The sequence below is a fragment of the Carcharhinus amblyrhynchos genome, chromosome 10 (assembly GCF_965287045.1).
Source record: "Carcharhinus amblyrhynchos chromosome 10, sCarAmb.v2.hapA, whole genome shotgun sequence".
Classification (NCBI taxonomy): Eukaryota; Metazoa; Chordata; class Chondrichthyes; order Carcharhiniformes; family Carcharhinidae; genus Carcharhinus; species Carcharhinus amblyrhynchos.
The window spans coordinates 3518423-3544777 of NC_137333.1; the positions used below are offsets into that span (position 1 = coordinate 3518423).

The 26355-nt window shown below is 41.3% G+C and overlaps 1 protein-coding gene across 12 annotated transcripts in view; it reads right to left on the reverse strand.

Annotated features, from left to right (window-relative positions):
• Nucleotides 1-21007, reverse strand: part of mbnl2 (muscleblind-like splicing regulator 2) — a 99813-nt gene extending 78806 nt beyond the window's left edge. For 8 of the 12 annotated variants that reach the window (XM_080198081.1, XM_080198080.1, XM_080198071.1 and 5 more), the window contains exon 1: nt 20703-21007. The gene's annotated coding sequence lies outside the window, so the exon portion shown is untranslated. Of the gene's footprint in view, nt 1-1857; nt 1879-3231; nt 3353-14034; nt 14107-20702 lie in introns of those variants that run through there. The other 4 variants (XM_080198074.1, XM_080198076.1, XM_080198072.1 and 1 more) reach the window with 4 other exon arrangements.
• Nucleotides 21008-26355: the final 5348 nt, after the last annotated feature.

Here is a 26355-nt window from a genome sequence, read left to right on the forward strand (position 1 = left end):
TGTTTCATTCATTTGTGGGAATGCCGGCGTTGGACTGGCGTAAACACAGTAAAAAGTCTGACAACACCAGGTTTTAGTCCAACCGATTTATTTGATAATACTCACAAGCTTTCGAGGGGACTGCCTCTTCGTCTCCATTCACCTGACGAAGAGGCAGTCCCCTCGAAAGCTTGTGAGTATTATCAAATAAATCGGTTGGACTAAAACCTGGTGTTGTCAGACTTTTTACTGTGTTTCATTCATATGCACAGGGAAGTATTTTCCTCATGTTTATGTTTCTATTCCTTTTTAAATGTTGTTCATTTTCAATATCTTCTCGGCGTGTCAAAGGGTTTACACACCTGTGCTGCGCTATTTGCATACGCTCACTGTTTCCGGCAGGCTGCATTTTTGCTTCCGGTACAAAAAGGGAGGGTCACCTGCCTTCCCTTTTCAGAACTGACAAAAGATCTCTGTCTAAAACACAAATCCATCTTTTCAGGCAATAACAGGTCTGTTGCGCAACAGTTTGTTTGGCAAATATTGCTGGAAAAAAAACCCCTCTTCCTGAACAATTTGGAGAAGCATTTTGTGTTTGCTAATACTATCTTTGTTAATATTTAAATGGTGTAATTAGACAATAGTGGAGCAGTGATCAGTGTCAGGTGCCCAGCTAAACCTGCTTATAACAAACGCTTCCCGTCATTATCACGTAAACCTTCTTTACCTAATCTTTGCACAATATTAAAAAAAAGTGTTTTTCTAAGCTAACAGCAAAACCATTGAAGATTAATTTAATGTTTCCTGCTTTTGCAAAAGGTAAACTTGCAGTATTACAGTCACACAGCCCAACCTGATTCTGAAGGGGTGCTATGATACTTCCTGAAAGAAAGGTTTGACCCCAATCTAATACAACTCCAGCCAAGATGGCAGCGTCAAAGAATGAGTCCCTTACTCCACCTGTACATTTTTTCAAACATACCCAAGATTATGTAAAATACTTATATAGAATGGACACTCCTAACCTTGCTTTGTAAATGAACACATGTATTTCTGTGAAAATCTGAAGCACAGTCGTGTGGGTTTTCATTTTTAGGGTGCCTGCTACTGGTTGTGAATATAGAGGTATGTGTGGGGGTGGGGGGGGGAAAGAGAACAATTTACAACCTTGCTGCTGTTCTGAAAGAAGAATATTCTTAATACATCCTTCGTCCATTTCATCCAGATTTATTAGCAGTTCACTTCACAGTCTGTTTTTAGATACAGGCCAGTTTAAACAAAGGGGATGCAAAAAGCTCAGTCTAAATTTCAAGACATAGACATGGTGCAACCCTGTTTACAGTAATATCCAATATAGATTTCCTCCATAAACACTTGTGGTGAGCAAATGGCACTACACAATCAAGTGGTTATGTTGGGAGTTGAAATGAAAGACCACACCCTCGCTGACTGGATTTGCAGCAGGATGACTTGGGATATTATCAGATTTTCCTTCCACCCTTTCCAGTGGAACTTTTGCCATTATAAAGCGCTCCACCCACAAGCCTGGCCAAGAAGCGATGGAACTCATTCCAAAAATCTGGTTCACAGTGACTGGCACCTCATCACCTTAACTAAAAGAAATCTGCAATGTGCCATTCAGGTTTCTCACTTGTTTGATTGTCAAAGTTAGCAAACCTAAATGCAAACATGCTACAGTGTGATAAAAACAAACTGCCAGTGCGTTTATTGTCTGGGTAATCGGTGCAGTGTGAAAATTAGGTTGATTTGAAATTTAATGAGCTTGCTTTCATTCTGCATTGGAACTGGAGTAACCGGCATTCACTGCAGCGCCTCTCCCTCACACAAGGAAACACTGGGAGGAATAAAACAGCTTACTCAATGCAACGGGCCATGCAGTAGAAATATTTCTTTCCTGAGGTTGTATGGTTTTCAAGCTTGTACATTGTGCAATATGAATTGACAAAGAGCGGTGTTTCTTTTTCCTCCCGGCTGCCGCTCCTTGGTGGGTAATGCTCAAGATTAAAACAGTCTCGACGGAAAAAAGAACCGCTCCACCTCAAGTCTACACAACCTGGGCAAGACCAAAATAATTTTCAAGGATTCGGTCAATTAAAACTGTAATAGTAACAATTCCAAGAATTGCAGATGAAGAGGCAGATTATGGTTCCCTTCTTCAAGCGAAAGCCTAACTTAAAGATTACAAACTTTAGCAAAGGCACACAATAAGTTCCATAAAAACTTTCTGATAAAGATATGTCACTGTAGATTCTTGCGGAAACATTTTCCAAACAGGATGGCTTTGTTAGAACAGATCCTGCAATGATTGCACTTTAAATCACAGCCAAGGGTGGGGCATCCTGTCTTTTTTGTTTGCTCATGCTGATATTGTTATTGGACAACAATCAGGCTCAAACTTACAAGTTCAGAATTAGCACTGAAAGTTTTAAGCCCAAGATATCAGTAAGCTGAAATCTTAAATTTCTACAGTCCACATTCATTGGAAGGGCTTTAACATTAAAGAGAAAAGGAAAGTCTGGGATGGGGCAATCAGGGGATATAGGAGACAGTATTTCCTCTTCAATGATTATGTTAAAAAAAGACTTAAAACGGAACAACATCACATTTTCTAACCAAACACCCACCACTGACAGGATCACTCCTGTAGTATTAAATGTGAATTAATTTTAATGCTTCTCTAAACTAGCCTAGGCGGCAAATGAGAGCATCCAATCTTGGAGCCAACATATGCAATTGACTGGGTAAGCTGCACATGCTGCCTCTTGGGCGTTTTCCCAGGGTAGGCTGCCTACCAAACTGCTCTAAATTTTGAATCCCAGGCAGTTTTTCCTCCTCCTGTAACACTGGCCTGATCATTTGGGGAAGGAGAGCCAAAATAATGGGCACCCAATAGAACAGGAAATATAACATTCTTTCAAAAAAGGTAATAAATATTTTTATAACTCTTTCCTCCCATGAACTGGGGCGGGGGGTGTACTTTAAAGGGAGTATGCTCTCTACAAGATTTTCCTTTAATCTGCAAATTTATTCCACATTCCTGCATTAAATATTTCATGCCAGTGGTACTATTGATGAATATTCTTTTGCCATCTTGACTGAGTTAAACTCACCACTAAAACAACGCAGCATGCTTTTCATTAGAACATGGAAGTAAGTAGCACAAAAAAAAGCACAATAACTAAGCTGGTTACTACAGTAAATTAAGGGTACACAATTCAGAAAATAACTTGCCTTGTTTGATATAGTGTGAGATGTTGATTCAAAATGAGAATATTTGGGCATTTCTCTCATATCTGACCCAAGATGCTCTTAATTTCACCACCGTTCGAACCAATGCTGTATATGGGTCATTCTAAGATGTGTTGCATGGATCAAATCAATATTAGAGCTCATTAAAATAAAAATCAGCTGAATAGCAAAAAAAAACTACTGCACATTTTTTCTGTCTCTCTAGACAAGTTAATATTGCAAATAACACATTAATGTTTAACCTGGCAGTTAACACTATTGCTTCACACCCTTGTTCATTTTGTGAATGGGAATATAAAAAAAACACAATGGAAAATAATGCAAAAGCATACTGCAAAATTATCAGCATTGCATATTTTCCAAAAAGTTTTACAAAATTTTTTTTCCACGTTTGGGGTGGGGGTTAAGAGGCAGGAAGTGAATACCAAGCTGGATAAACGGTACATTGAGGTGCTCAAAGCATCCAGTCAACTCAGACTAAAGGTGTCTTTAGATTACCAAAGTGCCAAGCGGGTACTGCTGGCTCCAAATGTATGGAACTCGTACAGCCAGAAGCAACATCAGGGTAACCTTTGCTGCTGGATTTGCCAAAGTTGGCAGCAACAAAAAACCATTTTTAAAATTTTAGGCATCAGAAGTTTGCAATACTCGCACAGCACCAAACAGAAATAAAAAGTTATTACCGTTATTATTCTGAAAGACGGTCTTGTTCACCAGCAGCATAATTGTGACAACTGGGAAAGGCACCAAACAAAAGCTGCTTTCATACTGCATGGAACTTGTGCTGCAGTCATTGCTTTCCAAGGCATAGGTCAGGTTCAGCCAGTGGCAACCCTGAAGTGAACTCTCAAGATTCCCTGTCCCCAAAAGAAACTGGCTTTTAGGTTACCAGCACCTTTCCTACGATGCTGCTTGGCCGACTGAGCATTTCCTCTTTCTATAGGTTTCTGCACCCTCAGCATTTTACCTTGTATGTGTTAAGTTTACTTCAAGCCTGTTCTGCACTGGTCCACACCCATGGATTGGGCAGCATTAGCACAGCAATTACTTAATAGAAAAACAGCTAAGTGTATGCTTCTTCTGTCTTTTCAGGATTGTTTTCATCCCTTATACTTTCAAATCCTCTTTACCTCTTTTGGCAAGCATAACCGCCCATTATCAAAGGGAAAGAGAAATGAACTAGGCTGACCTGCAATCATAGCAGTGCAATCACACTCCTTCAAAGTCTATCATCTAAAGTCTGCTTGGATAAAGTTCACAGTTATTCTGTGAATGAGGTTCCCTGTAAGGTACTTCCATTCAGAACCAAACAGTCATTATCAATGTCAGTATTTACCACAAGTTGAAAAAAAATGCACTCAGTCACACCATTTTAACTTGTATTATTTCTGGCATTCTTCACATGTCGTTTGTACACTTGGTGTAACAGCACTGAACTTCAGTTTCTCAGAGCCAAAAATTTCAACATAAAACGCCATGAACTACTTTTTGACATGTCTGTTAAAGTACCTTTAAATCAATTTTCTACAAGTTACACGCCTCAAAGCCTTGCACAATGAATTGTCCGAAAGACTAAATGAGCAATATAGTTCCCTCTGACACACGTTTGCTCAGTCTTTCCCTTCTGATCAAAACCTGTAACCACTTGCACAGATACAAACACATCCATATATTAAAAATCCTAGTGTTTTCCCAGCTTCACTCAAACCTGCAGTGTAAGCATTTCTGATTGGAACACCGACTGGTTACATCACTAGGGGTGCTATAATGGGACCTCAAACATTAATATCTTCACTGGTCTGTAACAGCTCCCTGTCACATCACCAGATGGTGCTGTATAGCTTGATCATCTCCTGGTGCCACTAAGATTTGACAACACTATTTTCAGGAGTTGATAAGTAACACATTTGATTTGATATCCTAAAAAACTTTCAATAGAGAAAGCAAACTTAAAAGACCCAAAAGGTATTTAAACCTCAATTTTGAAGTAACGTGAATTAGGAAAAACTATTTGCACTAGTGGCTCATGTGTAAGAATTTAAAGTCACCAAAGGGATGCAGAATAAGATTAGGATGCAGAGGTTTACAGTACACGTGATCAGAAAAAGTAAACCCATAATGGTTTTTAAGATATCATTAACTGCTTGTAAAGACAAATTTCAGAAGAATTTGAACAAAGAACAAAATCAGCCCGGGAAACAGGCCTTTCGGCCCAACGAGCCCGCGCCACCATCTCAACACCACCAGTCCCCCTCTCCACCCATGACCCCTGTCTAATGTTTTATGGCCATCCAGATTGAGGGAATCTGATTTAGGGACAATTTATTCCTGCCAATCAGCCTAACAGCACATCTTTGGGGTGGGGGAAGAAACCAGAGCACCCGGAGAAAACCCACGCAAGCACGGAGAGAATGCGCAAACTCCCACAGACACCGGCCCAAATCCATGTGTCTGCACAGCAATCAGCGATAGTCACCGAGCTGTCGTCTTGCCCAGTATCTGGTCCAGTTTAGGCACACACTAATGACATGAAGCACTAGGCTAATCTCGAACAACCAAGAGCAGCCCCAGTACGACCCATCGCGTGTATGCCCCTCGTTGGACACGAGGCGGACCGACTTAAAACCTGTGAATGAAAAGAGAAAAAACATTATTATCATACCATATCCATTTACATTACCAGGGACGCCCCAATGCTAATGACCCTTATTTAAAACAATCTCCTATATCCACCCATCTCCAACCCACTCATGTGCCTGTCTAAGTTACTCTTAAATGACTCTAGTGTGTTTGCCTCCACCACCATACTTGGCAGAGCATTCCATACCCCCACTACCTTCTGTGTGAAAAACCTCCCTCTAATATCTGTGTTGTACCTCTCCCCCCTCACCTTAAGTCCATTGCCCCTTGTCCTATGTGTCTCTATCATTGGAAATAGCTTATCTCTGTTTACTCTATCTATACCCTTCATAATCTTATATACCTCTATTAGATCCCCCCTCAGTCGGCGTCTTTCAAGGGAAAAGAGCCCCAATTTCTTCAATCTTTCCTCATACCCCAGTCCTTCCATACCAGGCAACATCCTGGTAAACCTCCTCTGCACTCTCTCCAGAGTCTCCACGTCCTTCTGCTAGTAAGGCGACCAGAACTGGACGCAGTACTCTAAATGCGGCCTAACCAACGTTCTGTACAACTGCAACATTAGATTCCAGCTCTTATAGAATATACCCCTTCCTATAAAGGCTAACATACCATAGGCTTTCTTCACCACACTCTCCACTTGCAATGCCACCTTCAAAGACTTGTGCACTTGCACCCCCAGGTCTCGCTGAGATTCTATACTCCTTACGGGCTTACCTTTTACCATATAACTCCCCCCTACATTATTCCGGCCAAAATGCATCACCTCACATTTATCCGGATTAAACTCCATTTGCCACGTATCTGCCCAATCAACCAGCCTATCAATATCCCGCTGTATTGCCAGACACTGCTCCTCACTGCCCGCTAATCCAGCCATCTTGGTGTCATCAGCAAATTTGCTGATCACACCACCTACTCCCTCTTCCAAATCATTTATATACACTACAAAGAGGAGGTCCCAGTACCGAGCCCTGCGGCACACCACTAGTGACAGACGTCCAGCTAGAAAAGGACCCCTCCACTACTACTCTCTGACTCCTCCTTGCAAGCCAGTTCTTTACCCATCTAGATACCGGACCACCTATCCCATGAGCTTTAATCTTCTGTACCAACCTACCATGAGGGACTTTGTCAAACGCCTTACTGAAATCCATATAGACGACATCAACGGCTCGTCCTTCGTCGACCATTTTTGTCACCTCCTCAAAGAATTCCACCAGATTCGTAAGGTAAGACTTCCCTTTCACAAAGCCATGCTGCGTATCCTTAATCAGATCACAACGCTTTAAGTGCGCATACATCCTATCCCTAAGAATCCTCTCCATCAACTTATCTACCACTGACGTTAAGCTCACTGGCCTATAGTTACCCGGGCTATCCCTCCTACCCTTTTTAAACAACGGTACCACGTTCGCTATCCTCCAGTCCTCTGGGACCTCACCTGTGTCCAAAGAAGAGACAAAGATTTGCGTCAGAGGCCCAGCAATCTCACCCCTCGCCTCCCTAAGCAGCCTAGGATAAATGCAATCGGGCCCCGGAGATTTACTGGTTTTAATGCCAGCTAAAAGCTCTAACACTTCTTCCCTTGTAATCGATAGATCTTTCAATTGGTCTACCGCTCCCTCAATGACCATACCAGACATCAAGCCCCGCTCCTTTGTGAATACCGATGCAAAGTATTCATTCAGGATCTCCCCCATTCCCTCTGCCTCTAAGCACAATTCCCCACGTCTGTTCCTGAGAGGACCGATTTTACCCCTAGCCACCCTTTTGTTCTTAAGATAGGAGTAAAACGCCTTTGGATTATCCTTAACCTGACCTGCCAAAGCCATCTCATGCCCCCTCTTTGCTCTCCTAACTCCCCGTTTGAGATCCCTCCTACTCTGTCTGTATTCCTCCAATGCTCTCTCCGTTCCCAGCTGCTTAGACCTGACATACACCTCTCGTTTCTTCCTAACCAGGTCTTCTATATCTCTAGTATTCCACAGTTCCCTAATCCTACCTTTCCCATCTTTTCTCCTAACCGGCACATGCCTTTCCTGCACCTATTGCAGTTTTCCCTTGAAAGACTCCCACATGCCTAACGTGGTCTTGCCTTCCAACAGCCTATCCCAGTCTGTATCCCTAAGCTCCTGCCTAATCCGGCTGTATCTAGCCTTCCCTAGCCTGTCCTTTGGGGGAAAGGACACCTATTTCCTGCACCCTCTCAGGTGGAATTAGAAGATCCCATGGACACTACTTTGAAGAGTGGGGAAAATTTGGATTTCTGAAATTCCTTTCTACATCCATCATCAGAAAATAGAATGTGGCCTCCTATTATACAACACTGCTAGAGATCTCAACAAGGCATGCAGAATCAATTGACCAACAGCTTTCTTTGTGGCAAGCAACCTATCAGAAAATACAACGGACACCCTCAGCATCTCCCTTCATTGCCTCTCAAAACTTTGAGCCAGTTTCTTCAGCATTTCTTCTCCCTTCAAATTTGGACAGAATAACAAAAAGGAGAAAAGCTGGTACAGTTACAATGCTGGGGATAAACATTTGAGCTACAAAAAGAGGCTGGATAGGCTCGGGTTACTATCTTTAGAACAGAGATGGCAGAACAGGGACCTGATTAAGACGTATGAGATTATGAGGGGAACGGGCAGGTGGATAGGAATAGCTGTTCTCATTATTGAAGCGTCAATAACGAGGGGACATAATTTTTAAGGTGAGCGTCAGGAGGTTTACAGGGTATTTGAAGAAAATTGTTTTCACTCAGAGGGTGATGGGAGTCTGGAATGCACTGCCTGAGAGGGTACTAGAGGCAGGAAATCTCACAACCTTGAGCAAGTACAAGGATGAGCACTTGAAACGTCATAACATTCAAGGCTATGAGCCAAGTGCTGGAAAGTGGGATTCATGTGGATATAGCGTAGGTTTATTGGTGCAGACTTGATGGGCCAAAGGACCTCTTTTGTACAGTACAACTCTGAGGCTGAGGAAAACAAACAAAAATCGTTAAAAAGAGGGGGAAGCGGGGAAGAGAAAGAAAAGGAGTGACCCACAGAAAAGTAAAAAGAGCAGGAATTTGAGAATAAAGAACCCAACAAATAGGAGGAATAAATCACTTGACCCATCATGGCTTCTCCAACACTAATTATGATCACGGCTGATAGAAAAACAAATTACAGCAGATGCTGGGATCTGAAACAAAACAAAAAAATGCTGGAATATTTCAGCAGGCAAGAGAGAGAGAATTTGAGAGAGTGTAGGGGAGCAAGAGAGATATTGAAGGAAATTCCAGAGCTAAGGACCCAAACAGCTGTAGGTAACCATGGCACAATTAAAATTGGAGATGCTCAAGAGGCAAGGTTAGATGAACACAGGTAGGCAAACACACAAATGCAATACAGTCAGGCTTGAAGAAAGGAGGTGTGTCCAAACTCATAATCCTGTTCATTAGCTCCTCGAAGTCAATGCATGCAGGGGCATCTGAAATTGACCTTCTCCTAATTGCATCATTGTCAGTCAGCAATAAGCCTGTAATTTTCGTCTAAGTAGCTAAAGTTCTCTCCACAACTTTTCTTTAAAGTTCATCAAAATATCCGAGTTCAGTGAGAAAATCGGCAAATCTTTCATGCCATCAAACTGGTGAGTGCTAAAGGCCTTTTAATTGTGTTACTGGCAGTTATGCACAACAACTACTTGCACAGATATCTTTACATCTGAATGTAATAAAACATTTCAAGGCATTGCATGGGAGCATTATTAAAATAAATCTGACATGTTACTAGGAGGCATAATTATAAGGTTCATGGTGGGAGATATAGGAGGGATGTCTGAGGTAGATTCTTCACTCAGAGAGTGGTTGGGGTGTGGAATAGACTGCCTGCTGTGATAGTGGAGTCAGACACTTTAGGAACTTTCAAGCAGTTAATGGATAGGCACATGGAGCACACCAGAATGATAGGGAGTGGGACAGCTTGATCTTGGGTTTGGACATAGCTCGGCACAACACTGAGGGCCGAAGGGCCTGTACTGTGCTGTACTGTTCTATGTTCTATGTAATACAAGGTCTGATGGCCAAAAGGTTTGTCAAAGAGGTAGGTTTTAATGAGCATCTTGGAGAATGAGAGAGAGAGACAGAGCTTTAGGAAGGCAATTCAAGAACTTTGGCCCTAGGCAGCAAAAAGCATGGCCTTCTATTGTAGCATAATTAAAACTGGCAACGCAGAATTGGAACTGCTCTATTATCTTGGATGATTGTGGGTCCCTAGGATATTAGGGATCAGGAAGCAAGGCCACGGGGAGGGCACAAAAACAAGGATGAGGATTTTAAATTCAAAAGTGCTGCTTAACAGGTAGCCAGTGTAGGTAAGTAAAAAAGTAGTAAGAAAAGGGGTGATGGGTGACTGGGACATGGTGCGAGGAAGGATGAACTCAAATTTATAAATCGAAGCATGGGAGGTGGCTGAGAGAGTACTGGAATAGTCAAGGCAATATGTAACAAAATATCCATGGAGAAAGATGTCAGGTCTGACCACCTTTAGGAGGAGTGTGGGGGAGGAGTGGGGAGGGGGGAATGTCATTATAAATTAACAGGCTATTCAGCATTCTATTCACACTAACTAGACCAACAAAGTGAACAACAATGGTGCACTGCAAATATTGCAAAACCTTTTCTATTTTGTTTGGAAAACATGATAATGGATACTGCTTCTACAGGTAATGCTAATTGGCTGGCAAGAAGGGACACTCCAAACCTCAGTAAAGTCGGTAAAATAACTAAAAAGGTTAATTGAATATTCGCCTTTTTCTCAAAAGAGCTGCAAAACACGAGTCGGGCATTCTTTAGATAAAGCTCAGAGATTAGATTTTACATAGCAGGAAATTTACTTGTGTCGAATGTAGCTGTAAAACAGCCAGTTTTTAAAATGAATCACTTCATGCAAGTTCAGAATAGTGAAACGTGAAAGTATCCTGGAACATCAATAAGAATATAGGAAAGAGAAATTGAGAGAGGATAAAAGATCCAGTTATCTTCTAGTACTCCGGCAGCTGCATAAAAAGATAATGGAGTTGTTGACTAATCATGGCAATCTCCATCAATTAGGCATCAGACCAAACATGAGACAAGGAAAACCCCCAGTGTTGGAGAGCTTTGGGAATCACTGTGTCCCAAGTCACTTGTTCCTTACCATGCATGTTACCCTTACCATATGTCATAACTCAGATTACTCGTACACTGTATCCAAAATATTATATTCAGAAAGAAAACTTAATGTCCAATTGCATGAATCAACTCTCTTACTCCCGAAGAGCCTGATCCACAGAGCACCCGTTCAATCAGCGCAACAGCATTCCACAGTTTTATAGCTTTGTTTTGAATTTACCTTCATCCTCCCACCTACAAGTACAGGTCAAACTTTAAAATATGGGTTCTGCTTTAATTTCATGTAAATAGTCATAAACAGTGCAACTCAAGATTACCGTGACTTTAGGGAGAAAATGCAACTGAAAGTCACTGTTCTTCAATATCACTACTTCTGACAGAAACTCAAACTAGATTACTAGGGAGTAGAGAAGGTGCACATTCAACTGGAGGGCAAAGATAGGAATGTTATCCTCAATTCTTCAGTACAGGTAGCACATGGTCCATTATTATTGTTATTCAATTACAGTTCTAGTACTGCTGGGAGACATCATCTTGTTTTCATGGTGGTTTGTATTGTTACAGCTTTCACAACTCATTGCCCAAACTCAACTTGCAGCATACAAGATTCCAACAGCAATGTACTTACTAGGATATCTTTTAAAATAAAGTGGGCGGCGCAACGGTTAGCACTGCTGCCTCACAGCGCCAGGGACCCAGGTTCGATTCCCGGCTTTGGTCACTGCCTGTGCGGAGTCTGCACTTTCTTGCAGTGTCTGTGTGCATTTCCTCAGGGTGCTTCAGTTTCCTCCCACAGTCCAAAAGATGTGTTGGCCATGCTAAATTTTCCCTCAGTGTACCCGAACAGACAATGAAGTGTAGCAACTAGGGGATTTTCTGAGTAACTTCACTGCAATGTTGATGTAAGCCTACTTATGATATTAATAAACTTACATCAATCCACAAAACACCACCAAGCTGGTGTGTTGTTTATTGCATTTGAACGTGCATTGGTCTGATTAGAATGTATATTTACGAAAGCTGATCAAGTAACAATAAAGTGATAAATATTTCAAAGTTAGGATCTGCTTGTTCAGCATTAGGCAGGGATATTCTTCTAATCAATACGTTACATGAGAGATGCTTTCTAAAGTTGGCTATACAGTATTAGATTTACATGCTATGATTTATTGTAATGCTGTGCACTTAATAAAAGCTACATCAGTTGAATTTAAAAGCCAACTGTGGTACTTCATTAATAATCTTCCCACATTGTTACACCGTTTGGTACAAACTCAGCCCTGAAGAACGCGTCTTAACTGTTACAATCCCCATGGAAGCCAATGACGTGAAAGAATCAAATACCCTAAATGACCCCAACAGAAGGAGCCAAGGGACAAAATTTCACTTTTTAAAACTTTATCAGGCCAAAAATCAACATAAATTAAAGACAAAATAACAGGCATATTATACTCAGTAAAAACTATAAATTACACTTAGCAGCCAACACAAAGGTGCATCTTGCAGATTTCTCAGGTAGCCTATCCTGCATATATAGCATGCATCTCAAAGTCCTCCAAAACACTGTCTTCCTTGTGAAGAACTTCAGCTTCTCTTCATTCCAGGTTTTACCATGACCCTCAGTTGACAGTGACACACTAGCAACCAGTTTCACAAACACTTGCCTTCACCAAAATAGCACAAGTTTGCAGAACCTTCTCAACTCTGCTTACAATGGTTTAGATAGTGTCACAGGAACAGTTGCAGCAACAGTGAATTTGCCTACTTCCAATTCCTGGAGTCGGTCTCCATCTTCTTCAATCCACTCGTGCTGACTAAGCTCACAGATGGCTCTGTGTCTTCTGTATGGTTTCAACATGTTGCAGCTTCCCCAGAAATACAAAGTTTCCATTTTAGTTTTCATAGATACCTGAAGATTCAGCTTCCTTTCTAAGGTCGGGTCCGACCTCAAAAAAATGTTATGAAACCACTGATCCCATCACACTCAAGTAAGTGACAAATCTTAATGCAGGCAGCACCAAACATTTAAAGTTTTAAAAGATTATTACTGTCACAAGTAAACTTGCATTAACATTGCAATGAAGTTACTGTGAAAATCCCCTAGTCGCCTCACTCCGGCGCCTGTTTGGGTACACTAGAGAATTTAGCACAGCCAATACATCTAACCAGCATGTCTTTTGGAATGAGGGGGGAAGCCGGAGTACCCACAGGAAATCCACGCAGAAACAGGGAGAACATGCAGACTCCGCACAGACAGTGACCAAGCCCAGAATCGAACACAGATCCCTGGTGCTGTGAGGCAGCAGTACTGTTCAGTTGCCATGAAACAGTTATTTCCACATTTTGTTCATACCTTCCCCTGTAAATTAGTCTAACGCTGGTGGACTGCTATTCTTCAGGACTGACTAAACATCACAACTTTAGTTTTCAAATAGATGCACAGGATTGCCTGAAAGTACACCTGGTTGTAAACCCCAATCCTATTACTGCTGTACTAGTCAACTGCACATGTTTGATTTGATTCAATTGTTGTTGGATACAAGAATGACCAGCTGTGGAGTTTTAGACACCGCTGCACAATATTGGGAGAATATATTCTGACAGCATAAGTCACCTCCCAGTATTAGAGTCAGCAAAATAATAAACTTTAATGAGATTTATTAAATCAGCTTACTTAGGTCCCACTCTCCTTTAAAGTAAATCATTCTTTCTTCCAAGACAGCAGTGGCACTGTAATCTGTATCTAAACTGCCTTCTTTTCAGACAATGGCCCTGGATAAATTTGCACCATATCCATCTCCAAGTAGAGAAAAAGGAGCACATCCTCTTAAAATCTGTACAATATTTGAGTTACATAAAATCTCTGCTTCTACCATATTGTATATTCTATTAATATCACAGATTTTTTTTTCCAAATTTTAAAAGGTGATCAGGCAGAAACAGGGCAACTAGAGGTCAGTGAGCTACAGTAAAAAGCAAAATACCCCAGAGGAATCTTTAGACATTCCCTTTTCGACCCGCGAAATATCCCTCATCTGGAACAGCCAACACAGTTTCTGAAATAGATGAATTTTAAAAGTTTGATCAGTTTCTGAAGATGTCACCAGGTTACTGGACGAATGTAACCTGGTGGATACGCTTGAAATTCAAAAAAAAACTTATCATAAGTACCTCACCAGAGGTTTCTCTACAAGGTAGAATCAAATGGAGCTAAAGTTAATCTGCTGCAGTGGTTTGAGAGTTTAACTGAATGTCTAGACACAGGTAGCTGTGTAGTCAATGGATTTGGATTGGTTTGGAGACAGATTATCAATCGTGTCCTACTGGGATTGGTGTTGGGATCTTTAGTTATTCACCATTCTCATTAATGATTAGATGTAGGTGCTGGGATAATGAGTAGGTTTGCATGATTTAAGATTTGAGAGAGTGTTAAGATTGTATAGGATGCTCCACTATTGCAAAATGTATAGGTCTATGCAATGGTCCATACTTGATGAATGATGCTTAATTTAGAAACATGTAGTATTATTCAGGTGAGAAGATGCAGGAAAACTATACACTTCTCTACCATCCAGATAACAACATTTACAGCCAGGGTGAAAGAAAGATCCGGGTATTTCATTGTATCATTATCGAAAGATCATGGCCAATACTATGAAGCTATAATTAAAGCAAATAGAGAGTTTCAAATTGTTATTAGACTTTTATCAGCATTTCAAAACCATCACCATCTAACTGGAGAGGTAACAAGTCATCCCTGATTCTGAAGAACTGCCTCAGAGACGACACTAAACTTACAACTTTATAGAACAGGCCTGATGGACCATTAGGTGGGTTACATAAGAACATAAGAAATAGGGGCAGGAGTAGGCCATCTAGCCCTTCGAGCCTGCCCCGCCATTCAATAAGATCATGGCTGATCTGAAGTGGCTCAGTTCCACTTTCCCGCTTTCTCCCCATAACCCTTAATCCCCTTGCCTACCAAAAACCTATCTACTCGCATCTTAAGTATATTTAGTGAGGTAGCCTCCACCACTTCAACGGGCAGAGAATTCCAGAGATTCACCACCCTTTGAGTGAAGAAGTTCCTCAACTCTGTTCTAAACTGCCCCCCCTCCCCCCCCTTATCTTGAGGCTGTGCCCTCTAGTCCTGCTGTCCTTTGAGCGGGAAGAACCTCTCCACCTCTACCCTATCCATCCCTTTCATCATCTTATACGTCTCAATAAGATCCCCCCTCATCCTTCTAAACGCTAATAAGTACAAGCCCAGTCTATTTAGCCTCTCCTCATAGCTCAACCCCCTCAACTCGGGTATCAGCCTAGTGAACCTCCTCTGCATTCCCTGCAAGGCCAAAATATCCTTGCGCAAGTGCGGCGACCAGAACGGCACACAGTACTCCAGCTGCAGCCTCACCAGTGCCCTGTACAGTTGCTGCAAGACCTCCCTACTTTTATATTCAATCCCCCTCGCTATGAAGGCCAGCATCCCATTTGTCTTCCTGACCACCTGTAGGCTGGGTTTTTGCGACTCATGCACGAGGACCCCGAGGTCCCTCTGCACCGTAGCATGCTGCAGCTTTTCGCCCTGTAAGTAGTAGTCCTTCCTACTATTATTCCTGCCAAAGTGGATAGCCTCACACTTGCCAACATTGTATTCCATCTGCCAGTCATTTTCATTCCTTTATTCGGAAACAAAAAGCTTTCTGAAATAACAATACTAATACTGAACCTTTTATACGTTGTGCGCTCTATTCTGGTTAAATAAACAAACTTAGAACAATTGCTGGATAGCGCATATCGCCACACTCATAATTAAGTGCCGAAATAGCTCAAAGTAAAACACAGACAACGGTGACACGGCAGTATAGTGGTTAGCACTGCTGCCTCACAGCATCAAGGAGCCGATATGATACTCAGCTTGGGTCACTGTGTGCGGAGTCTGCATATTTACACGGTGTCTGTGTGGGTTTCCTCTGAGTGCTCCAGTTTCCTCCCACAGTCTGAAAGACATGCTGGTTAGGTGCACTGGCTGTGCTAAATTCTCCCTCAGTGTATCTGAACAGGCACCAGAGTGTGGTGACTAGGGGATTTTCACAGTAACTTCATTGCAGTGTTAATGTAAGTCTATTTATGACACTAATAAATAAACTTTGAAAAGTAAATACTAGATATACACAAGGAACCCTGCATTTTCTATTATAGTAATGGTTGATAGGCAAATTTAATAGTACTGTTTCTCCTGTGATGATCAGCAATTGCTCTAGGAAAGAACTTAAATTGTACAGATCTGATTAAATATTTTTTGGCTACATGGGGCATATGTACAGTTTTGGGTACAAACCAGTGAAGCAATGGTGTAACCATGCCTTTTCTGCTAACTTAACATTGCTGTTCATTACTGAATTACTCTCTTCCTTCTTGCACAATTACTTAAATTCATGTATTGCAAATTGTGGCGAACAAGTCTACATCATTTTCCTGGCTCCAAAAATAATGTTTTTGCATACGATCAATGTTTAAATCCACTGCCCAGTACCTTATAACTGGGAGCAAGAGGTCAGTGTTGCAAAGACGGGTAGGAGTTTAAGACACGACCATTCTTTGCTTTGGATGGCCACAGCATTATAAAATGGCAATTAACTGGACCCATACCAGCATTTCACTTTCATGGTCGACCCAGCGGGGGAGGGGTGTGTGTGTGTGTGTGTCTGTGTGTGTGTGTCTGTGTCTGTGTCTGTGTGTCTGTGTCTGTGTCTGTGTGTGTGGTGGTTCTTTTGAGGCTCCCAAGGTCAAATAATATCTATGGCAGTGTATTTCACATTCCCAAAATATCCAAACAACTAAATAATTTGTTTTCTGAAATGCAGTCATCACTGTTTTAGAGTCAAATACAACAGATCATTTGCACACAGCAAGATCCCACAAACAACAAGATGAACAACCAATTAATCTCTTCTGACCGTGTTGGCCGAGGGACAAATCTTGGCTCAGGTTGTCAGGATGACATCCTGCTCTTTTGTTTGGGAGGGGTGGGGGGGGTGTGTGTGTGTGTGTGTGGAGAAGAAAAGCATTACAGGATCTTTGGGATTCATCCAATCAGACAAGTGACCAGGGCCTCGACCTCTTGAATACAAAGCATCTGAATGGTTCATAACATCAGACTCCATCGTGATAAATTATCATTTAAGAATTCTGAAATCAACCCTTTGCTGTTTAAAGTCTTGCTAAAGAATTAGAGAAACATATTGCAATATCTCTCTGCCTGTTGAGATGCCCTATAAACCTGTTGGTGAAATGACTGCAGATTGGTGACTTAAAAAAAATACATATAAATAAACCAAGTAATAACATGCCCAATGTTAATCTAAATTGATAAAACAATACTTTAAAGTCTCATTTTAAACAGACTACAGAAATCCCATTTGAACAAACTTCAAGAAACTCTCTCAATACTTTGATTTATTATTGTCATATGTATTCATATATAGTGAAAAGTATGCACTTAAAAGCATTCAATACATGCAAAACTAAACTAAATTTGCCAACTGGATTTTAGAGACACATCTCTGATTGCACCATGCAGCGGTACATCCTTTCCCTCAGTACTGGGAATCCTCAGTAAGCTGAGTTTCCCTCAGTATTTCCACATTCCAATTGATAGAATATTTACAAGATGGTTATTTTAGAATTCTTAATTATTCAATCTTGAAAACCAATTATTCCAAGCAGCATTCAAACATCAAACCTCTAATTCTATTGTAGCTCTCTCATGCTGCAGAATTCAGGTGAAGTTCCCTTTAACAAAGTTCAACTTCTAAAATTAGAAAAAACATTAAAAAAAGACTAATCAGCAATTTTTGCATGTTTTTATCCTTTTTATTAGAATCTTGTAACTATTATATTCCTTGACAAGATTTAGATCAATAACGCTGCTGTACAATTAGCAAAAGGCTTAACTGACCCCTGCTAGAAAAGGGAAATAAATCTTAATTTCCTCCACATTATCAATGAGAAATGAACACCCCATTAAAATCCTTACAGCATCTGCGAAGATATTGCTTAATAGAAATTGGTAAATCAGGTACATTTATGTTACTGTTCTCTGCTGTTTAACTGCCTGCCTTTCATAGAGTTGCAATCCCAAAAGAATTAGTTGTCATTTGCTGTCCTTCAATTAGGTGATGATGTCTACTCAAATATCACGAGTTTCTACTGCAGGTCTTCTTGTGACTGAACAGGCCACTTCGCCGCCCACAGATCTTTGGCCAAATGAGGAAGCTGTTCCGTGAGGTAGTGGGATCAGAAGTGCAGGATTTGCTTCCTTTTCTTTTCCCCTGATTAAAGTGTGATGCAACTTGATGGATAGGTTATTGTCACTCTGAACGACTAGTAGCAAAGGCTTCTCAGCATTAATGTCAATGCTACCATGCTGCAAGGAGATCTTTTGTGTCTCTTTAGAACGTTTTCTTCGGCCTCCCTGGAAAGTTGGACATTCAGAAGTTGGGAGAATAGCTGCTGGCGGGGAGATTTTTGTTTTAGCCATCCAGACATGACAGTCCAAAGTTGATTTTGCAGTTCTTCCCAAACTGACTGACTAACCGTACATAATCTAGAGGTTGCAGATGACTGCAGTGTCATTGTGAACTCTGCACCAGCTTCACTCTCAATCTCCTTAAGTTCTGCATACAAGAAATTTGGCCTGTCCTTACAATTCCAAAACAAAACTCAGCTCAATCCAGACCAGGTCAGCCAAATATTCCACCACCCATATATATTGAAGAGATATTCTGGGACATGTTCAGCAATCCTCAAACCATGGCAGCCACCTCTCTCAAATGTTTTGGGTGCAGAGCAGTTGTCATCACCGCACTCCTGTACCACAGACTTCAACTGTGCAACACACACGCACACAGGAGAAATTCCATAAGCAATGTCCCAACGCACCCCTCAGATTCAAATCATTTTTGAAATCAGCTTAAAACATGCTGGCTTTAGATTCTGTCTTTAACTGGAACACTTGAATCACGATCAATTTTATATAATTGTAGGTTAAACATTGATTGCTTGAATGGAACAATGCAACTTTGTACATTATTCTATCCTGTTCAGCTCAACCTATTCTCCTGCCACTAGTAACCTCCTTGCATACTGGATCTTGCAAAATACTTTTTAATGTTGTGTTCCAAATACGTTTGTGTGTTCTCATCCCGGTTTGCAAAGCCTCCATTATCTTTTAAGCTTCACTTCACGATTGGACAATCCATTTGAGTTGGCACTGATGAGGGAGTCATCAACCGGAAAATGATAAACATTTCTCTCTCTCTCCACAGATGCAGCCTGATCTGCTGTGAGATTCAAGCATTTTGTTCTTAGCTCAGAATACTGTTTTGAAAAAAATAGTACCTAGTTACTACATAGCCAACATTTTCTCCCCCAAGCTGTCAGAAGGAGCAAACCAAGGGAGCACGAAGATGATCAATAGTCAATGTCCTTTAAGTTTCAAATGAATGCAATGAATTTGTGGGGAGACTAAGAATTATAGAATCTGCAATGCAGGAGGCGGCCATTTGGCCCATCGAGCCTGCACCAACAACAATCCCACTCAGATCCTATCCCACAACCCCACATATTTACCATGCTAATCCTCCTGACACTAAGGGGCAATTCAGATGGTGAGTCCAGGATGGCGACGGAGCCAGGCAACTACTTGCAAGCTGCGTCCAACACATCTTCTAATTCTACCTTTTACTCTATGACATTCTGCACTGTCTCATTTCCCTCTCTATGAGCAGTATGTTTTGTCTGTATAGCACGCAAGAAATGATACTTTTCACTGTACATTAATACATGTGACAATAATAAATCAAATAAAAGTATGGCCAATCAACCTAACCAGCACACCTTTGGATTATGGGAGAAAACAGAGCACCCAGAAAAAACCCACACAGACACAGTGAGAACATGCAAACTCCACAAATTCAGTGACTCAAGGTCAGAATCGAAGCCAGGTCCTTGGCACTGTGAGGCAACATTACTAACCACTGTGCCACCATGCCACCCTGCTACCAGAAGCATAAAATACAAAACACTGCAGGCGCTGCAAATCTGTAATAAAAACAGGAATGTTGGATAAAATCAGCAGGTCTGGTAGAATATTTGGAGAGAGGAAGAGAATTAACACTTCAAGTAATGTGACTTCTTCAGGGCAAAGAATAGTTGGCAAACTTGTCCATTTTGCCACTACTGGTTGACCTGTAATGAATAATGATTACAGTTCCAGCCTCTCCTTCAAACAAAAAGGCAACTACTGAATTTCACCATAAGGCAAATTGTGTTGGAGCAATTTTCCCTTTTTAACCCATCTGGAACTGCACAAACTTGTCAACGACAACAAAAAAGCTGAGAGTCCAATTTTTGTCTTAACTCTCTCTTTTGGCATTGACCTGAGGGTGGGGGAAATCAACACGTACATACACTGTCATTAAGATTTTATAACACAGGGAAGAGATTTTAAATATAGACCTTCTAATGTATATTTGTGTTGATAAAACGGTGAACCTTCAATTAGAAACGAGCGAGAACTGAAGATTTAAAAAAACAACTAAGCAAGTCAGTCAGTCAAGGGGACATCAAAAAAATGAACTCAACTTACCGAGACATCGCTCCCACATATAAAACTCTTCAGTTGATTATGAATATTTATTTAAAGAAAAAATAATTCTCCAGTGGAATTCAAGTGAGGGGGGAGGGGGAGGTATAAACTTTGAGCTGAGGTGGGAAGATCCAGTCGCTAATATTCTTTTACCAAATGGATACGAAGTAAAAATGCGCAGAGGGGGCGGGGGGGAGAAGTGAGGGAAAGAAAATGATTGGCGATGTTTGTTTTTAGACGGTAAACATCAGTGGTGTTGGCATCAAGAACAGCAACACCCCCCCTCCCAGATGTGCAGGCGTCACCGTCAGACGCCCGACTGCGAGCGCGCCGCTCCCGCCCTCAGAGTGATCGACAGCTCCGCCGAGCGCACCAACCCGCGGCCGGGAGGCAGGGATGGCCCGACTGCCAGCCAGGCTTCAAACCCTCACCTCACTCATCTCCGCCACCGTATCCTCTCACTATCCCCCATCTACATCTTTTAGTATACATCTACATCCATGCCCTTGCTTCATTAGGGCGCTGGCAGCTTTAGATTTGACATCGATGTGATGGTTCCCCCCCTCTCCCACTCATCACTGCGCGGCAGCGGGGATTTGGTACACTCCGACGGCCCGGGCGGGTGGGAGGTCCGGTCACCATGACAACGAGGCCTAGTCCACACTGCAATCTCACCTACGCCTGTAAGACAGCAGTTCTAATTCTTACCCATGCGTGTTTTTATTTCAAAGATATTGATTTAATTCGCTCAACAGCAAAGGGAAATGTTGTTGATTTTGTTTCTGGAGCCTGTTAATTTCCTGTGGGACGCTCACTGCAGTGCAGAAGGAGGCCGTTCGGCCCATCGTGACTGCGCTGGCTCTCTGAGCAATTTTTAAAATAATATTTACGAGTGCCACAATTAGGCTTACATTAACACCTCAATGAAGTTACTGCAAAATTATTGAAAAAAGTTACTCTGGCACCTGTTCGGGTACACTGAGGGAGAATTTAGCACGGCCGATGCACCCTAACCTGCACGTCTTACGGACTGTGGGAGGAAACCGGAGCACCCGGAGAAAACCCACGCAGACCTGGGGAGAATGTGCAGACTCCACACAGACAGTGACCCAAGCCGGGAATCAAACCGGAGTCCCTGACACTTTCCTGTTTGCTTTGGAAGACAAGTATAATTTGTTTCGAAAGGTTATTACTAAATTTAATGTATTTAAAACAGGAATTCCAGGCCAAAAGCCTCCAATCTCCATAAAATCAGAGTTTAGCTATGTTTCTCCTATGTTCAGTTTAATTATTATTCATGCTTCAAATGTTGAACCTAATAAGAACCAAGGATCCATCCTATATTCTAAACTGATCTGATATTAAAAATAGAGAAGCAATGGGCATATTTTGTCACTGTGCTTGCATGCTGGAAGGATGTAAATGCTTGGAGACAGTTCAGGAAATATTTACTACAATAACACTTGGAATGGGCATATTCTGAGCAAAGGTTAGACAAGCTCGGCGTGTCTGTGCTGGAGTTTAGAAAAATAAGGCAACTTGATTGAAACACTTAAGGCCTGAGGGGGTCTTGACAATGTGGATGGGAAGAGGATGCTTCCTCTCGTTGAAGGATCTAAAACTAGGTATCGCTGTTTAAAAATAAGGTACCGCCCAATTAAGAGAGAGATGAGAATAGATTTCTCTTAGTGGTTAATAAGTCATCGGAAATTTCTTGTTAAAAAGATGGTGGCAGCAGTGTATTTGAATATTTTGAAGGCAGAGGTAGATAATTTCCTGATGAGCAAGATTATTGGAGTAGGGGGAAGGGTTGGTGTGAATGTGAAATTGAGGTTACAAATAGATCAACCATGATTTTATTGAATGGCAGAGCAGGTCTGAGGGTTTGAGTGGCCTACTCCTGTTCCTAATTTACACATATCCTGTCCAGACCCCTCCTTATTTTGAATAACTCTATCAAATCTTCTCCTAGCCTCCTTTATTCCAAGGAAAAGAATCACAACTTCTCCAATTTTACTGTACAGCTAAAGTTCCTCATCCCGAGAACCATTCTTGTAAACGTCCTCTGCTTATAAGTTACTCTTTACAAGTCCCCATCATCTTTATTCTTTCATGAGCTGTGGGCATCATTGGCAATGTCAACATTTGTTGCCTGTCCCTAATTGCCCTCAAATCAAGTACTTACTAGGCTATTTCAAGGGGCAGCTAAAAATCAAACACGTTATTGAGGGTTTAGAGTCTAATTAAATTCCACCAATTGCTATATTAGGTTTTGAATCTGTGAACCCAGAGATTTAGACTCTGGATTATCAGTCCAGTGACAATACCAATTCACTCCTGCCCCCCACAAACAAAATATTGCCAAAAAATATAATTTCATTCTAAATCTTAACAAAATATTGAAATGAAATATTCCCTCCAAATATATTGGCCCTTCTCAACTTCTGTTTACTATAAAAATGTATAGATAATTAAACGTATTGATCCTTCCAAATAGATTTTAATCAGTTCTGATGTAAGCTCTCAGACCCGAAACATTAACTCTTTTTCTCCCGCTTCAGATGCTTCCTGATCTGAGTATTTCCAGCATTTTCAGTTTTATTTCAAATTTCCAGCATTGACAGTATTTTGTTTTTAGATTTCCTGTTGGTTCTTCTAATTATTTTTGCTGTAAATAATTAAGTGTCTTGGAGTTGGGTGGCCGTTGCCTTATCCTCTGTTCTAAAAGCTGATCCATATCCTCCACTGGTGAAATTCTACTTCTGTTTTCCTAAACAAAAACATGAGACATAGGCGGCACAGTGGCACAATGGTTAGCACCACTACTTCACAGTGCCAGGGACCCAGGTTCAATTCTGGCCTTGGGTGACTGTCTATGTGGAGTTTGCACATTCTCCCCGTCTCTGCGTGGGTTTTCTCTGGGTACCTCAGTTTCCTCCCACAGTCTGAAAGGCATGCTGGTTAGGTGCACTGGCCATGCTACATTCTCCCTCAATGTGTCTGAACAGGTGCCAGAGTGTGGCAACAAGGGGATTTTCACAGTAACTTCATTGCAATGTTAATATAGGCCTATTTGTGACCAATAAATAAACTTTAATTTTTAATTTAGTGTCCTGGTGAGAGGAATAAAAATCAAGTGAGAGAACATCAGCAGGCTCCCACAATTTCAGTCTGCACCAGATCGATGAGCAGTTCGTAGGGGCAGAGATCACCCAGCTCAAGAGCATATCTCTAGCTGTAGCTGGGCAACGGTGAAGGCAAGGTGGACAGTAACTGAGGAGGCCCCTACTGAGATGTGAAATTCCTGCATTTACTAAAGATCAATTTTTTTTCTCCTGGAGGAAAATTCAGCTTTCGGAATTTTCTCATTTTGAAGAGCGGTTTTAAGTCTGTAAGAGGAATATTGCTTGAATTGGAACTCATAGATAGGTTAGCAGCTAAGAATTGTATCTTGCCATGTTTAAGTATTGTTCAATTGTTAAATGTTAAGCTAATTCATTTGTTATAGTTAAACTGTGTTGTTAAATAAAATTTATTTGAATAAAAACTTCCCATTTTGTCAATAGATTGATTTCTTTTCACCTGTGTAACAAAATCACAAATTCTCAAATTACACATTTCAAAAATGTGAGTTGTTATTTTGGTGATGCTGATTCATCACCATCAGAATTTCTGACGTTCTCTGAAAAACAACATTTTGTAAGCCTCTTAGTGTCAAACCGTAGGTGAATTTGTAGTTAGGTCACAGACCCATTAGAAAACATACTACAGGCTCCCACAAGCTTGTACCATGAAGAGTTCCAGAAGTGGCTGCAGCGACATTCTTTCTAGCCGAATTCAAACATGGCTGGGGCACATAGAGAATGCATTGTAACCACTGACCTCAGCAATCTCCTGAGCATAAAGCTAAGAAAATATGCAAAAAAATACTTCGCTCATTCCTGGTCCAATTTTAAGTTATTTCTAATCCTCCATCAATTCACCCCTCCTTATCGCTATCTCTGTATGCACCTCTAGCCCTACAACATCCGACCCTGAGAATTCTCAACTTCTCCAATTTTATCTGCTCGTGTAGCCCTGATTTCCATTGCTCTAATCATTGGCACCCTTGCCTTTAGCTGCTTGGATTCTAAATTCTGGAATTGTATCCCTAAATCTCTTCCTCTAAGATGCTCCTTAAAGTCTACCTCTAAGACCAAGCTCTTGGTTATGCATCCTAATGTCTCCTTGTGTGCGGGCTGCTGAGCTCAGAAAGTGAGATATCTAGTGTTTGGTTTAGAATAATGCCAACAACCAACATTTAATTCCTGTTCTGACTGAAGTAGATTTGGGCTGTGCCTCCTTACCAGACCTATGCTTGATGTGGAATTGCGCCCTCAAGCCATGCAATCTTTGTAATCAACGGAGATGCCTACAGTCTCTTGTAGATTATGGCTAATTACCTACCAATCTCCTAATGTAGCTCGGTGTCAAATTTTGTTTGACAAAGAGCCCTGGAATATATTACCACATCAAAGTGCTACATAAATGCATTCTTGTTGTATTAAGCTTGATTATTGACACATTGGGTGGGATTTTACAGCCTCACTCATCCTGAAACCATAACATCCTGCCCGAGGTCAATGGACTGTTCCATGGTCCACCACATGCCTGCTGCAATTCCTGTAGTGGGTGGGATAGTAAAATTCCAGTCTTAGAGTTCAATTTTAATCTAACAAGATGGCAACTCCAAGGGATGATGTTAAATGCTAATTTTACAATATTCCACATCGTCTTCAATGGACAGTAAAATCAGGGTTGAGTAAAACTAACATTGCAGCCAGTTGGCAGGATGGATTAAAATTGCCCCATTGTATGGTGTATGAAATCAGCATTCCATCTGATCCCGTGGGTTTCTAACCAAATGAGTTGGGTTAAAATTCCTCCCATACCATTCTCCTTATTAATGTTGCACCAGATTACTGAAGAATTAATTGAACCAAGAGCAAGCTGCGCTAGATTTTTCATGGTGTGGAGCAATGCCAAAATCAGGGATTGAATTCTCATACTGGCTGAGATTATTAATGAAGGCCTCGCCTTCTCAACCTTGGCCCTTGCCTGAGGTGTGGTGATCCCCAGGTTAAATCACCACCAGTCAGCTTTCCCCCTCAAAGAGATGATCTGGCACAATGGAAACTCTACAGCTATCCTCTATCCTCCTCCCCCAGAGACTCTAGTAACTCTATGAGAAATTTAGATTGGATCTTGTGCATAATGTTGCAGATTCCTAGGTTATTTTACCCTGACTCTAGAAAGAATGTGAAACAAATGCTTTTAAAATGTAACTCTGCACAATGCTGACTGGCTCCCGTTGTATTCTTCCAGAGAAATATTCATCACCAACTTGTGGACTGCTGATTTGCAATGTTGAAGCAGCCACCTTCAACACTAAACAGAACCCTAGAACAGAGCCATCTGATGTACAGGCTCAGCCATTACTTACTTCTACCTCTGCATCTGTCTTTGTGACATTAGCCATTGTGGACTGAGCAACAGTGAGTGAATTAGCAAACACTTGTAAACAAAACACTCATGCTTTATAATACAGATTAAACATTTCTCCTTTACACTGATTTTAAAAGTGAGGGTGGTTCTTATCAACTCTGATTGATCA